The following is a 15,339-nucleotide window of genomic DNA, read 5'->3' as shown; positions in this document are numbered from 1 at the left end:
TTGCTATCACATCTGTCTTTAACACACAGCATGGGCTGAGCACTGCAGCCAGGCTGGCTGAGTAACCTGTTTCCTTGGCTGGGACGACACCTCCTCCAGGAAGCCCCCCCCCCTCCAGCCAGCTCCTGCAGCCTGGGCTTTCTCCAAGCAGCACCCTCATCCCCAGTACCTAGTCTACAGGTCAGAGCCTAGGTCTCAGCCCAGCTGCAGCTCAGTTGCACTGAATTCTGGAAATGTTTGTTGAATGAGAGTCGACAATCTGAAGATTTCCCTGGGGGAAATCATTAATCGTCGAGCAACCTACAGTCCTCTCCTCACAGGGTCTAGGCCACAGGTCTAGAAACATCTACTGCGCTCTTGCTCTTGTGCTCTTGCAGCCTTGCTCTCCCACCCCTACCCCTCCTCTTCCCCTTCCCTTCCTCCCCTCCCTTCCCCCCTCTCCCTCCACGTGCTCATGGCCGGCCTCTACTCCTTTCTCTCTCTCTCTCTCTCTCTCTCTCTCTCTCTCTCTCTCTCTGCCTCTACCTCCGTCTTGACTCCCCCATGACCTAAATAAACTCTGTTCTGTACTATAAAAAAGAAAGAAAGAAAGAAAGAAAGAAAGAAACATCTACTGCACACAACCGGAAGGCACCCAGTAACTTTCCCCGGTGCCTCTGTGGGTCTATTTTCTCGTCCCCAGCTCCTTTGCTCCAGCTGACTCTTGCACTTTCCTTTGTATCCCTTAGCCTGGCTGGCTTCCTGCCATCATCACAACCTTTTAGAGACACACCTAGGATAGGGCATGTCCTCCTGTCCTCTCTCCCACATTCCAGCCTCTTCCTCAAGCCCTGAGGCCGACGGGTAACAGACTGACCAGCAGAGGGCATGAGCATGGGGCCTGCCTCATCTTCTCAGTCAGGTTGCAGAGAAGCACTTTTGGCTTCCAGCCGAGCGGGCAGTGGTGGTACAGCCTTTGATCCCAGCACCCAGAGAAGACAGAGGTGGACAACTGTGAGCTGGAGGCCAGCCTGGTCTCCAGAGTGAGTTCCAGGACAGCCAGGAGAGACCCTGTCTCAAAACACACAAATCAACCAAACAAAAAGATGACCTTCCAAATACCAGGACAGAGCCAAACTGTATTCCTGGGCCCATAGGACTTGTTCCCACAAAAAAGAGACCTGAGCCCCAGGCTTGTGGCGCAGATAACACCGGCAGCTAACACAGCTGAAGGGTGAGGCTGACACTCCTGTTCTAACCATCACTGAGGCCAGGACACACCTGGTGACAGCCTCAGCTTCTTTGCTTATTTGGAGACACAGTCTCATTCCATAGCCTAAGCTGGCCTTGAACTCACAGCCATCCTCCTGCTGCTGCTTCTTGGGCTGTGGGAGGAATTCCCTGCAGCACACACCTGGCTTCTTTGCCACATGCTGCTGCACAGAAGGGCGTGGACAGTGCCCAGCAAGAGCAGTGGGCACAGACTGCACAAATCACCCCACCATGACAGCCAGAGGACAGGCCGGCTGTGCCCTTTCAGGCCTCAGGTCACCAGACCCCAGCAAGGGCCTCAAGTACCTGTCTCAGGCTGGGTAGTGGTTGTCCCGTCTCTGCTTACAGCTCCCTGTGGAGCCTGGCTTCTGTCCGCATTTAACGGGATCTTGCAAGTACTGCAGGAATGTGCTTGAGGACCATGGGGCAGGTCCCTAGCATGCCACTCTCTGCTGAGAGTGAAGGAAGACCAGAGCTCTGGCCTAGGGTCAATGCCATGCAGTGGTCCCCCTAACCTGTCCTCTCTGGTTGCCTTGGGTTAGAGCATGGTGTGTGAACAGAGACTGGGGAAGGGATAGCAAATCAAACATCCAGTAGGATGGGGCAAGACGGCTCAGCATCTGAAGATACTTGCCTCCTAGCCTAACAGCAATGACCCGAGTTCTCTGACCTCCATACATTACAAAACCAGTCCCTCAGACACATACAATAAACAAGCAAACAACATGAAGGTTAAAGTTAATGTCAAGAAAGCCGGTTGCCAGAGAAAGACTGGAATTCCCCCCCCCCCCCATTAGATTCATCTAACACAGAGTGAGTGAGAAAAGTCCCCTATATATGTAAAAAATTAAGTGAAGATGGTGGTTGCCTTATAAACATCCTATCAAGGATCATGCATGTACCTGGGACCCAGCATTTTGGGGGCTTTGGGCTCAGCTCAGTAGCCCACTCCCATTCTTAGTTCTCTCTCTCCCTGTCTCTTTCTCTCTGTCTCTCTATGTCTCTGTCTCTGTCTCTCTCTCTCAGACGGGGTCTCACTACGTAGCTCTGGCTGTTCTGGAACTCACTACATAGACCAGGCTGGCCTCGAACTCACAGACCAGCTGCCTCTGCCTCCTAACTGCTGGGATTAAAAGTGTGTGCTAACACCACCTTTTTTCTTAATAAACTCTATGTTTATTTTAATCATGTGTCCTTGGTACAATTCATTGCCCTTGGTCACAAGACTCGGCATATCTCCTTTTTTCTTCTCTTTATTTACCTGTTTCTTTAGTAGTGAGATGGGACAGGATGCATGCATGTATGAAGGCTAGAGGACATCCTTAGCAATGATTCCCTCTCTTCACCCTGTGGGTGGCAGGGATAGATCTCTCAGGACATCAAGTTTGGCTGCAAGCACCTTTACCTGCTGAGCCATCTCATCAGCCCAAGAACTGTACATTTCAACAAGTGGCCCTTGAGTATTCATCCCAGGATTCTTACCCATGCCAGTTACACCAGTCAGATCAATAAGTAGGTAACAAAACCACCTCCAGGCATCTGGAGCCTGAGGGGACAGACTCTGCCCAGTGGGTGCAGTCTATGATGTCCAGGGTGCACACTGGAGCAGAAGTCATCACCTAAGATCCAATGTGGCCCTAGGGCAGTGCGGACTTCTTCCACCCATCTGAACCGAGATGATGACCAACCGGACTTCACCTTGACCGAGGCTGCGTCGGCATGCCTACCTCTCACCCCTGCCCCAAATGTTTCTCTATTCAAGTGCCGCCATCAGTGCCTGGAGGATGGACCCAGAGTCCCAGGACCCTTTTATCTGCTCCTCTTCCCAACCCACCGATTTTATCATGTACACATTAGTTTCAGACACATGGGCAGAGGAAGCCTGTGCTGAGAAATTGCCTCCATCAGATTGGCCTGTTGGGCATATCTGGGGCACTTTCTTCCCTGAGCGGCTGATGAGGGAGGGATCAGCCCACTATGGGTAGTGCCAACGCCAGGAAGGTGGTCCTAGGAGGCTTGAGGAAGGTAGCTGAGCAAGCTTGAGGAGCAAGTCAGCCAGCAGCGTTCCTCTGTGGTCCCTGATTTAGTTCCTGTCTCTAGCTCCCCTGCCTGGAGCTCCTATCCTGACTTCCCTTAGTGATGCCATGTGGTGTGCTCAAGATATGTGAGCCAAATGGACCCGTCCCTCCCTTGGGTGCTTTCGATTTGTGTTTATCAGAGCAATGGACAGTGTGCTAATACATCTCTCTTCTCCAGCTACCTGCTATGCTTGAGGCCCTGGGTTCTGTCCCAGCAAAGCACGGTTCAGATGTCACACCTGTATCATCTGTAGCTACACAGGGAATCCAAGCTCAGTCTGGGCTACATGAAACCCTATTTAAAAAAAAAAAAAAAGACTGGGTATGGTGGTACAAGCCTTTCCTCGGGGGCAGAGCACCTGAATCTCTGAGTTCAAGACTAGCCTCTGCTATATAGCAAGTTCCAGGAAAACACAGAGAACACTGTCTCAGAGAAAACAAAACAAAGTAACATTTTAGGACAGGGCACCGCAATCTGTTAGGGCTTCTGGAGCTGGGGCAGACAGCTTTCAGCAGGAGAAGGTCTCTTGTGGGAAATTCAACCCTGCGATAAAGTCCAAGCATAGCTCCTGTTGGGGGAGAGATGAGACTCTGGACCAGTCCTCAGAGCCTATGGGGTATGTGTTCAGAGGTTCCACATATGGAATGTCCTGCAAAAGGGACAAAGAAGCCAGCTGGCAAGCACATCCTAAAATAACCTTGATACCCAGGAAGAGGGGATCTAATAAAAAAGCCACCCCTGTGGGGTGTGGCTCAGTGGTACTGCACCTTTAAAGAATCCACCAACAAGGGGACAAGCCTGTAATCTTCACAGAGTTCAAAATGACCCTTGGCTACACACAAGGAGTCTTAAACTTAAAACTGTCTCAAAAAAAAAAAAAAAAAAGAGAGAGAGAGAGAAAATAAAATAAATACACTCATTAACACAACAGTTGTCAGGGTCCCAGGAGGGAGCACTAGCGATGACAAGGAGTACAGTGGCTCCTCTGCAGCTCTGAGGCCGGAAGCAGTGCTCCTGACAGTTGCCAAGACCATTGAACTCCATAGTACAAAGAGGCACCTTCACTGTATGCAAATCCTTAAAACGTTAGCCAGGAAGCCACGGGAGCGGGATGGAATGCGTCTGCACAAGGGACGCTAATTGAATTACAAACATGTGACATCATTTTTGAACAGGGATGGAGAAAGGGGCTGATCTAAGCAATTTGGGACACTATTCTGTCCAAAGACAGCAAGACCGGGGAGGGAACTAACCATGTACCAACACCGGGCTTGGGCGGGTGCAGAGTTTTTCTCACAGGAGTATGTGGCTTAGCAATTCTAAGAATGGAATAAAGAGAAAATAGATTGGAGATGGTGCTGGGGGTGGGGGGCACTCCACTTTCCATGCCAGAGCAAGAAACAAGGCTCAGACAGATTAACAAAAATGCTGGAACAACAGGACAGTCGCAGACAGAGGGGCTGGGCTCCTGCCTTACTCTGTAGGCAGAAATTAATGCTAGCGCCATCAGAACACTCAACAGGAGTGGCTAAAGCTTTAAATTCTTAGGAAAAAATGTGGGCTAGAGGGCGGGCTTCCTGGGTTTGGATAGACAATAACTTGATGAATAGAACCCAAAGTCCAGGCAACACAGGAAACACGAGACTGTGGACCTGATCCCAGTTCAAATGGTGGGTCAAGAATTCTAGCAGAAGCTTGACGGGCAATCCAGATGATGGGGAGAACATCTGAAGTCAGATGTATGGGGTGCCAGCTGTGACTGCATGGCTGAAGTGCCAGCACTAGGGAGGCTGAAGCAGGAGGAGTTTTGGTGCTATTTGTTTTGTTTTTGGATATAGGGCTTCTTTGTGTAGCCCTGGCTGTTCTGGGACTGGCTCTGTAGACCAGGCTGGCCTCAAACTCAGAGATTCTCCCCTGTTTCTGCCTCTCCAGTGCTGGGGTTTAAGCATGTGCCACTACATCCAGCTGAGGCAGGAGGATTTTTATGAGTTTCAGGCCAGTTTAGGCTAATGTTTCACAGATAAAACCCTAGAGCACAGGTTAGAGTAGTACACTGAGTGTACAGAGAGCTTGGTAGCCACAGCAAGTGTCTGACTTAGAGAGGAACAGAGAAGAAGGTGGAGGGTGCGGGAAGACTGCAAATATCAGTGCACATACATGAACACACACAGCACATGTGTGTACGTAGCACAGAGTAGCTTTTTGTCCTAATATATATATGTATATATGTTCTAATATATACATATATATGCCATAATGTGTATATATATGTTTGTGTGTACGTATATGGAGAGAGAGAGAGAGAGGGAGGGAGAGGAATCCCGGCTGCCCTGGAACTCGATCTGTAGATCAAGCTGTCCTTGAATGGATTGAAGTCGAGTATCACGATGCCCTTACTGCTCTATCTTATCACCGCGAACACACTCAACATGGTTGTGGCTCTGCAGTTAAGAACACTTCCTGCTCTTGCAGAGGACCTGAGTTTGGTTCTTACCTCCAACATCCAGGGGTTCACTACTGCCTGCAACTCCAGCTCCAAGGGCTCTGACACCCTCTTCTGCCTTCTGAACACACATGGCAGATGTCTGCACACACCCATACATTTTTTTAAAAAAAGTTTTAAAAGCACACAGTAGATTGGGATGGCAGTTTTTGTGCATTTGGGGTCTGAGGTTGAATTTCTGGGGACACTGGAACAGTCTGTAACATTAAGAATAATTTTTTATTACAAGAGCACAAATGAACTTTTATTTATTTACTCTCCATTAGTTTAAATCCGGGATCGGTACAGTATCACACGGATTCTGTGTCCAATGGCCTTTGCAGGAAGGTTGTTTTGGAATTTGGCACGAACCATACCACTGTTTCCATGGGCCCGAGTTACTTTTCCCCAGAACACTCTGGTTTTGTTTGGTTTGCCTCCAGGAGTCACTGTATTGTTTTTTGCTTTGTACACATAAGCACATCTCTTGCCTAAGTAGAACTCAGTTTCATCTCGGTATAAATGCCTTCAATTTTAAGAAGAGCTGTGTGATCCCTTTGGTTCCAGAGACCTTGCTTGTAGCTAGCAAAAATGGCCTTGCACCACAGTCTTCCAGACAGACTTGCATTTAGAAGTCCTCTTCCCAGCAGGCCTCCACAGGCGCCAAGATGGCAGGAAGGGTAGAATTATTTCTTTTAATATTTTATTTAGCTGGATGGTGGTGGCACACACCTTTAATCGCAGTACTAGGAAGGCAGAGGCAGGCAGATCTGAGTTTGAGACCAGCTGGTCTACAGAGAGAGTTCCAGGATAGGGAGGGCTACACAGAGAAATTCTGTCTTGAAAAATAATTTTTAAAAGTTTAATATGTATTTATTTATTATATATAAGTACACTGTTGCTATTTTCAGACACACCAAAAGAGGGCATCAGATCTCATTACAGATGGTTGTGAGCCACCATATGGGTGCCAGGATTTGAACTCAGGACCTCTGGAAGAACAGTCAGTGCTTTTAACCACTGAGCCACCTCTCCAGTCCCCAGAGCTATCTTTTCAACACCACTGTGGCCTCCATTTTACCAGGGCATCCAAGGTATGACAGGACCTGAGTCCAACTTGCCCCATTTGGCTATTCACAGAGGTCTATAGAACTCCAAAGGACAGGTTCCAGATTCTGGAGGACCATGTGTGTCCGTAGGCAGGAGGAATCTTCTGGAAACATGAACCCAGATGTGACTGAAACAGAGAGAGGCTGCAGCAGGGGTAAGAGCCATCTCCTTGGCCCCCTTTTTTCATTTCTGAGACAGGACCTCATTTAGCCTTTGCTGACATCAACAGCTATATGTAGGCAAGGACTGACCTGGGATTTCTAACCCGTTTGTCTTTGCCACCTGAGAGCTGAGATTATAGGTGTGTGCCACCACACCTGGTTTATGTGGCGCTGGGCGTGGGCCCTCTACCAACTGAGTCACACCCCAAGCCCCTATTTTAAAAAAAAAAAATCCTCTTTATTTTAAGTGTATGAGTACTTTGTTTACGCATATGACTGTGCCCTCCCTCTGTGACTGGTGCCCAAAAAGACCGGGCACAAGTGTCAGATCCCCTGGAACCAGAATTAAAGATGGTCGTGAGCCACCTTGTGGATTCTGGGAGCAAAATCCCACTCTGCCAGAGCAGCAAGTTCTCTTTCCCATTAAGCCCCCTTCAGCCCCCTTCAACCTGTCCCCTTATAAATGAGTTATCAAGAGGCTTTGCAGGTCACTGAGACCCACCGTTGGGGACAGATTGCTCGCTCTGGGCTGTAGCTGAGCTCTTGCTAATCTTGGGGACAGATAGGGAGTGGGAAGTGGGCACAGCCAGTGGCCGGATGGAGCAGCATTCAGGCCTTGAGAGTCCAGGGGAGGCCAGAGGGGACCCATTGTGCTCTGGCCAACTGCCTAGAACATCCCGGAACTTGGAGATGGGGGCCATGTCCTCCTGAGAGCACACCAGGCTCTGTCTTTACAGAGGGGCAGTACTGGGGTGGGGGTGGGGAATCAGGGCAGAAGGTGGAGGGCATGGCCAACAGTCAGTGACCCAGGCTGGATGTCTGTGCCTGTGCCTGAGTATCCCAGAAGCTACTCAGTGTCTCTCCAACCGAGCGGCTCTTCCTCTACCCTGCACTCGGCCATCCGGACAGACAGCCATTCAGAGCCTGTCAGCATGGGCTCAGGTCCAGCTTAGGAGACAAAGCTGTCCCAGGGCCACAGCCTGGCTGACCCTGGATGGGTAGTTGGCACTGCTTCTTGGGCAGCCCCTCACCATGGATACCACCACCCACATTCAGCTCAGAGGTGGCCATTGTCTCCCTGCCAGTGTGTGGCAAGCACCCAAGAGCCCAGGCTGGCACTGCTACGGTGGTGTCTCAGGCCACAGGACGGAATGGAGTATTTTCCCACGCACTAGGATCCAGTAGCCCTAGAACAGTGACCTGGTAGATGAGTGTCTCAGTCAGGGTTCCTATTCCTGCACAAACATCACGACCAAGAAGCAAGTTGGGGAGGAAAGGGTTTATTCAGCTTACACTTCCACATTGCTGTTCATCACCAGAGGAAGTCAGGACTGGAATTCAAGCAGGTCAGGAAGCAGGAGCTGATGCAGAGGCCATGGAGGATGCTGCTTACTGGCTTGCTTCCCCTGGCTTGCTCAGCCTGCTTTCTTATAACCCAGGTCTTACCAGTCCAGGGATGGCACCACCCACAATGGGCTGTGCCCTCCCCCTTGATCACTAGTTGAGAAAATGCCTTATAGCTGCATCTCATGGAGGCATTTCCTCAACTGAGGCTCCTTTCTCTGTGGTAACTCCAGCCTGTGTTGAGTTGACATAAAACCAGCCGGTACACTGAGGAAATGGAGGCCTGAGGAAGAAGAGTGTTCACCCTCAGTGCCAGCAGGGACTGGACAGTGTCTGCTACAGGAAAGCGCATTCGTCCCCTCTTTCAAGCCCACATGTGGCTTCCCCTATTCCTTGTTGATTGACACTCCTCCCAGTCCCTCCTCATCTATCTAGAAAGGCCACGGATCTCATTGCTCTTGTCTCTTTCCTAACTCACCCCAGTTTCTCTTGGGAGACCTTCCTGAGCCATGTGGTCTCAGACATAGAACACTATGGAGTCTGGCCCTATACAGCTTAGACTGAATGGTCCCTGAGGAATCTCCCAGGCCCTCCATCTCCTCACTGGCTTGTTTCTGTTGACTCACACCAGCATCAGGACCAGGCAGGTGTCGACTTTTTCTTAGAGCATCCTGGCCAAGCAGGGTGAGGTGGAGCAGTCCAGGAAGAGATGGCAGATGGAGAACTCTTCCAGGGGTGCTGGCTTCAAACCTGGCCCTACCTTTTCCAGCAGGGCAGTTATCTTATTCGTGTGTGTGCGTGTTTATATGTATATGTGTGTTAAAGATTTAGATTTATTCATTTATTTTATGCACAAATGCTCTATTTGTATGTATACCTGCATGCCAGAAGAAAACATCAGATCCCATTACAGATGGTTGTGAGCCACCATGTGGTTGCTGTGAATTAAACTCAGGACCTCTGCAAGAACAGTCAGTGCTCTCACCCACTGAGCCATCTTTCCAGTCCAATGTATTTTACTCTTTAAACTTTTATCAGTATGGTGTATGTGTGTGCATGGTGTGATGTGTGTGGTATGTGTTATGTGGTGTGTGTGTGTGTATGTGGTATGTGTGTGTGTATGTGCACCTGCCTGCCACTGTATGTGTGGAGGTCAGAGGATAACTTTCAGGAACTCAGTCTCTCCTTCCACCTTAAATTTTTTATTTATTTTTTAATTATGCACAGGATATGTGACCATGAGTGCAAGTGTTTGAGGAGACCCTGGGACATCAGATACCCTGAAGCTGTAGGTCTAGGTAGTTGTGAACCACCTGACATACTTGTCTGGAACTTGCTCTACAGACCAGGCTCAAACTTACAGAGATCCTCCTGCCTCTGCCTCTTCAGTGCTAGGATTGAAGCCAGGGGGAAAGGTTAGAATTTAGGCTAGGGCAGGATGGGGAGGCCCTGTGCTAGGCAGGAGATCCAGAGAGATTGGAATGTTCTAGAATAGTCACTGTTCAAGGGCTCAGAGAGGAGCCAGAGAACTCCATGATTGATTTGGAGACCTCTGAAGGAAGGCTCAGGAAAGAAAGAGATGGAACATTCCAGAAACAGAATATTCTTTGAATAGGAAGCAACGGGCTCACTGGAATAGTACTTCTGAGATGGTAAGTGGGCACTGGGAGAGACCCTGGCCCCAGTGAAAGGATTTCACTCTACAAAGGGAACTCACTCCCTAAAGGGGTTCCCTGCAGCAACTCATGGTAAAAAAATAAAATAAAATAAAAATAAAAAAGGAATAGATCTGGCAGAGGCACTTGGGAGGCACCAGTGTCCTTGTGGCAACTACAACCTCATGTAGACAAGTTTGGGCTGGATGGTACTGGGGATGAGGCCAATCCCCTCGAGAGGGTCATGTGTGTTCCTTTGTGTCCACGTGTCTTGGGGAGGACCAGAGAATCCCTTGGGAAGAGACTCAAAGGACAGCTGTGAGCCACAAGTGGTAGACATCCAGCCAATTCGAAGGTCTGAATGGGGTCAAGCCAGAGGATTCTTGGTGTCCTCAAGACAGGCCCTGCATAGTGACCTCAATAGCAAGTGAGAGAAATGGCGTGGGCTTAGACCACTCCTGCTGGGCCTCCGGAGCCTGTCCTGATGGAGGAATACATTTAGGCCAGTAGCACACGTCACCCTGGCTTCAGAAACTAGGATAAAAGAATCCCGGTTCAGCTGCAGGAGAGTTGTCTGTTGAGAGACTACCTTGGCCTAGGAATCCAGCAGTGGGAGCTGTCACTCCCTGTGCCAGTGGTGGCTGGTTTGGATGCCACACTTCACTATCACTGCCTCTTCGGGCATGAGAGGGTGGCTGCAGAGCTACTCCTAGTCCGAGCCGACTTTGCCAGCAGCCGGGCAGATAAGCTTAAGGGTGATCAGCCTGATCTCTGAGTCGGGGCTGCCCCCTACTGGACCGTGTTGGCTATATAGTCCTGAATGAAGGCTGCTTCCTGGTGAATGGAGCCCAGCGAGCAAGTTAAACCCGCCCCATAAGGACCAGGTCCTGAGAGGTCCCAGTTACATTCTTTGCAGCTGAGGCCAGAGGCCTCACGGGTCGATGGGAAAGGGGACGTTCTTTTTCTGTGATAGGGAGGTCCTGGGGGTCACTCCCAGAGCTCAGGGAGAAACCCCACATTCCTAAGGGTCCATTCCCTGAAGCAGGCACTTAGCTATGGCTTCTGTGTGACCTCTCTCTGAGACTCAGTTTCCCCATCTGTACTGGGTTATGATAATTTCAGTATAGTGGTCACAGTCCATGTGTAAAGATACTCCCTTGAAACTTTGTGTTTTCTCTGAAAACTTCATACTCTGCATTATGTCTACCTATGCTACTTTGAGATGCTCCCCTCAAATCAAGATCATTGGTTGCAAAATATCTGCCAACTTTTAACCTGAGCATCAGTAGAGACAGGTAAGGATGTGCTTGGTGTTCGACTTCCCCGAACCACAACGAGGTGGGAGAGGTCACTTAGCCCAAATGCTCCTCACTGGCACCTCTCAGCCTGTGTGACAACAGAAAAGGTGGATCCAGGTGTGGCTCAATTCCTCAGAGTGGAGAGGCAGGGCCATCAATGCTGGAATCTTCTAGAGCAGTGGTTCTCAACCTACCTAATCCTGTGACCCTTTAGTACAGTTCCTCAGGGTGTGCAGACTCCAACCATAAAGTTGTTTTTGTTGCTACTTCATATCTGTAATTTTGCAACTGTTATGAATCATAATGTAAATGTCTGATATACAGTGTATCTAATATGTGACCCCTATGAAAAGGCCATTTAAACCCCAAGAGGGTTGTAACCAATACATTGAGAAGCACTGCTTAGGAGGCTCCCGGGGCATGAGGTCCTTTGCTTTGAGAGCGCTACCACAATAAGGGAACCAGATAAACTTGTGCCTAGGGCCTAGAACTGTCCAGTGTGGGGTTGGGGTGGGGAATATCGGAATGGACCTTGGTGTTGAACCATGTCTCTTTGCTGGTCTTCCATCTAGGGACTGTTACAAACAGGATGGGCATCCAGATCAGGGGATGGGTTCACGTAAGACACAGTATAATTCGGGCTGCTGTGTGCAGCTGGAACACATTGTGCTCTGTATCTGCAGGCACCCAGGAGGTGGGTCACAGCTTTGAAGAGGTGAGGCAAGGGGGTGAGGGGTGCTCACGGCCCTGCTCGGGCCCCTGACTTCACACTCCTGAAAGTCAGCATTCAGAAAGATCAGGCCTCCAGGGTTATCTTCAGCTATATAGTGTGAGGCTATGTCAAACCTTATATAAACAAACAAACATATCAATACATTTAAAACATTAGGGGAAACAACTGTGGCTCAGATCTCTTCAAGGGACCGAAATGAAGGTCACCAGGCTGTTAGATCCTCAGCAATGAAACCTAGTCAAGTGTAACAAGGGGACAGAGACTCTATCACACTCATCTAGATGCTTCCTCGGACAAGGCAAGGTGACACAGGATATTGGGGTCACTCTTTTGACTGAGTGACCAGGGTCATCCTGAATAATGAGACCCCTCTTGAGAAAAAGGCAAGCTTAGCATCAAGTCATGAGAGCAGAGAGTCTGAGAGGGGGAAGAGAGAGACCTGAGGCCCATGTCTACTGGGACCTGACAGTGTGAGGTCAAAGAGCATGTCTGAGGTCAAAGGTTCCTTGTGGCAAGGGGTCCCAATATCCATGTTCTGCTTAGGGGTAACAGTGGTCATTCTTGCTTTATGTCTTTTCTCTTGGGGGCAGGGACAAGACAACTCCAGATTGTATGGAACACCCCAAAGTGTCAGCCGAGGGCCGAGCAATGATGCTACAGAGGATGCCAAGTGGAGGATCTCCTACCATACTCATTGTGAAAATTGTGAAAATGCCTCCATAAGATCTGGCTGTAGGGCATTTTCTTAACTAGTGATGAATGGGAGAGGACCTAATCCATTGTGGACCCTGAGCTGGTGGTCCTGGATTCTATAGGAAAGCAGGCTGAGCAACCATGAGGAGCAAGCCAGTGAGCAGCATTCCTCCATGGCCTCAGCATCAGCTCCTCTCTCCAGATTCCTGCCCTACTTCCTCGTGCCTCCCCAAGACGATGTCCACTGGATCTGCATTAGGGCCAGATGTGAACTGGAAGACATCATCTTGGGGAGGCACCAAGAAGTAGAAGCCTAGGGCACTTCTGAGAAAAGATGGGGTCTACAAAAAAGGGCTGGGCTAGCAATGGTAGTGTTTATATCTATGCATGTGAACTCAGGACTGGAAAGAATTCCAGCCTGCAGGGGACGATGACTTTAGGGGAAGCATGATCAGCTGCTGGTGCAGAAGAAACTGTGACTCGCTGCACATCTGGATCATGCCACATCTGGAGCCCATGTGTACATCCAGCTGTACTTCTCATCCTGAGAGGTAGCACATCCCTACCATAGCCCAGCAAAGGACTCATCCCTGCCTGGCTGGAAGTCATGATAACCAAGACAAATGCATCCCGTGGCCCATCAGTGGGCATCCCTTTTCTCTAGACCTCCCCCCTCAGACAGGCACAGGAATCCAGCTCAAGCGAAAGCTCAGGGTATGCAGGCTCAAAGCCCTAGGACACAGCCCCATCACTACATGTACTGGGCATGGTGGTGCATGCTTACAGTCATCCTCCACTATACAGTGAGTTTGAGGCCAGCCTAGGCTACATGAAACTTGGTCTCCAAACCAGAGGGGAAAGATGGCTCAGTGGCTAAAGGTGCTTATGGTGCCAGCCTGAGGACCTGAGTTCAAGTTCCAGAACCCACCTAAAAAACCAGGCACAGTGCAGCTGTGACCCTCTCATTGTATGTCCAGCTCCAGATGCTTCCAGCCTCTTCCAGCATTCTAGGTATATGCAGACATTTGCACACACCTATACATAATTCAAAAAATTTTAAAAAAGGCTTGTAAGTGAGGGGTCCTAGGCTGTTGAGGTAACCAGCTTAGATAGCTCTGGGGGCCTGGTAGGCAACAAGATGGAGGGAGACTGGCTGGACTCCAGGGACAGCAGCAGTTCACAGCCTAGTGGGTCTGCACCTGTGGGTCAGAAGGGTAAAAGTTGGAAATACAGGAGGTTGATGTCAGTCGAAGCCCCGAAGATGGTTATGCAAATAACTGTCAACCGGCAGGTGCTTCCTGAACTCCCAACTGTAAATCCACTTTGCCTGGACGCACCACAATGGGGCAGATGTACAAGGCTCTAGGCACCCCCCAAACCCTGCCTTCACAGAAGAGAGTGACATAGACTTTAGCCAAATCAGCCACTCCCTAAGTCCCTCTCCTGCGCTTGTGCACACACACACACACACACACACACACACACAGCATCAGAAAAACAACTATGGCCAATCTCAGAGGCAAACGAATGGGAAGTAGGTGGTTGGATCCCAGGCTGTTTTAAAAGGAGAGAACAAAGGAGAGAACAAAGGAGAGAGGGGCACGAAAATAAAGGCACGTGTTGAAACCTTCTCCTTGGTCCTGGCTCCTTTGTCCTCCGTGAATGCTCTATTCCAGAGCGTTGTCGCAGGCCCTGCACTGCTACCTGACAAATAGGCTGGGGTTTATGGCCCCACAGGCTGGGCTTTCATCTCAGCACCTCGCTGAGCATTGAACCACCAGGGTTCACAGGCCTAGCGGTACCCCAGCCTGAACTCCTGAAGGCCAGGCAGAGCGCTCCAGAAGCTGCCTTCCCTCAGATCAGCAGTGTGAAGCTGCCTTCCCCGGGAGGAGCAGAGTGTGACCCCATCTGACAGTACACCATGCACCTACCTTCAGAGATGCACATCCAGCTCCATGGGGAAGTCCAGTCTCCTTCATGCCATACATGTGCACGTGTGTGTGTGTGTGTGTGTGTGTGTGTGTGTGTGTGTGTGTGTGTTGTGCGTGCATGCAGACATGTTTGTGTACATATGATTATGGACAGTTACCTATATCACTATGTCCCAGGTCGTCAGGCTTGGCAGCAAGTGTTTTTACCCACTGACCTATCTCACTGATCCTATTTTTTTTAGACAGGGTTTCCCTATGTAAACCTGGCTGGCCTGGAACTCACTATGTAGACCAGGTTGCCCTCAAACTCATAGAGCTCCATCTGCCTCTGTCTCTTGAGTGCTGGGATCGAAGGGATGTGCCATACCTGAATCCTTGCCTTGTTCTAATACAGGTTCCCTTACTGAATGAACCTGGAGTTCACTAGCTGACCAGCAAGTCTCAGGGATCTGCTGGGGTTATAGAAGCATGCCCTCCATGTCCAGCCTTTACTTGGGTGCTGGGTATCTGAACTCAGGTCCTCAAGCCCACATAGCAAGTATTTTACCCACTCCTAGGCATCTCCCCAGCCTAGTTCATAGCTTTCTATCTTAACCTTTTTC

At 49.8% G+C, this 15,339-nt stretch overlaps 1 pseudogene across 1 annotated transcript; it reads right to left on the bottom strand.

The window, feature by feature from the left end:
- Positions 1-6,100: 6,100 nt before the first annotated feature.
- Positions 6,101-8,154, bottom strand: LOC308439256 (large ribosomal subunit protein eL33-like; annotated as a pseudogene). Its single transcript has 2 exons — positions 8,115-8,154; positions 6,101-6,449 (listed from the first exon to the last, which is right to left on the bottom strand). The product of its transcript is annotated as a large ribosomal subunit protein eL33-like (transcript).
- Between the last annotated feature and the right edge of the window lie 7,185 nt (positions 8,155-15,339).

The sequence above is a fragment of the Micromys minutus genome (genome assembly GCF_963924665.1).
Source record: "Micromys minutus genome assembly, chromosome: 29".
In the NCBI taxonomy this organism is placed as follows: domain Eukaryota; kingdom Metazoa; phylum Chordata; class Mammalia; order Rodentia; family Muridae; genus Micromys; species Micromys minutus.
The sequence above is the reverse complement of the archived record's forward strand: the minus strand, read 5'-3'. Positions and strand labels throughout refer to the sequence as shown.